Here is a 322-nt window from a genome sequence, read left to right on the forward strand (position 1 = left end):
GGCGGTGTGGGGGGGGGGGGGGTGACAGCATCCCTGGGGGGCTGGGGGCTTCCCCAGGGGGCAGGGACAAATATCCCATTTAATGCTGTTCCTGCGGGGGTGGGGCAGCTGGGGCAGGGGACCCTAAAACCTCTGTCCCACTCCTGCCTGCCCCCCCCTCCATCACGCCGGTGGAGGCCCTGTGCCCATGTGGGGCAGCCTGGCCCCACTCCCAGGACCGGGACGGGGGGGACGCGGGCGGACATGGGGCAGGGGCTGCGGGTCACGGGTGGACCCCACACACACTCCCAATCCCCAGGGCTGTGCAGGGGGCGGGAGGAGG

General features: G+C 72.0%; 1 protein-coding gene across 1 annotated transcript in view; it reads left to right on the forward strand.

The window, feature by feature from the left end:
* Nucleotides 1–322, forward strand: part of CDC25B (cell division cycle 25B) — a 7,328-nt gene that overhangs the window by 6,364 nt on the left and 642 nt on the right. The window lies entirely within an intron of this gene.

The sequence above is a fragment of the Haliaeetus leucocephalus genome, unplaced genomic scaffold (genome assembly GCF_000737465.1).
Source record: "Haliaeetus leucocephalus isolate CR32 unplaced genomic scaffold, Haliaeetus_leucocephalus-4.0 Scaffold741, whole genome shotgun sequence".
Lineage (NCBI taxonomy): Eukaryota > Metazoa > Chordata > Aves > Accipitriformes > Accipitridae > Haliaeetus > Haliaeetus leucocephalus.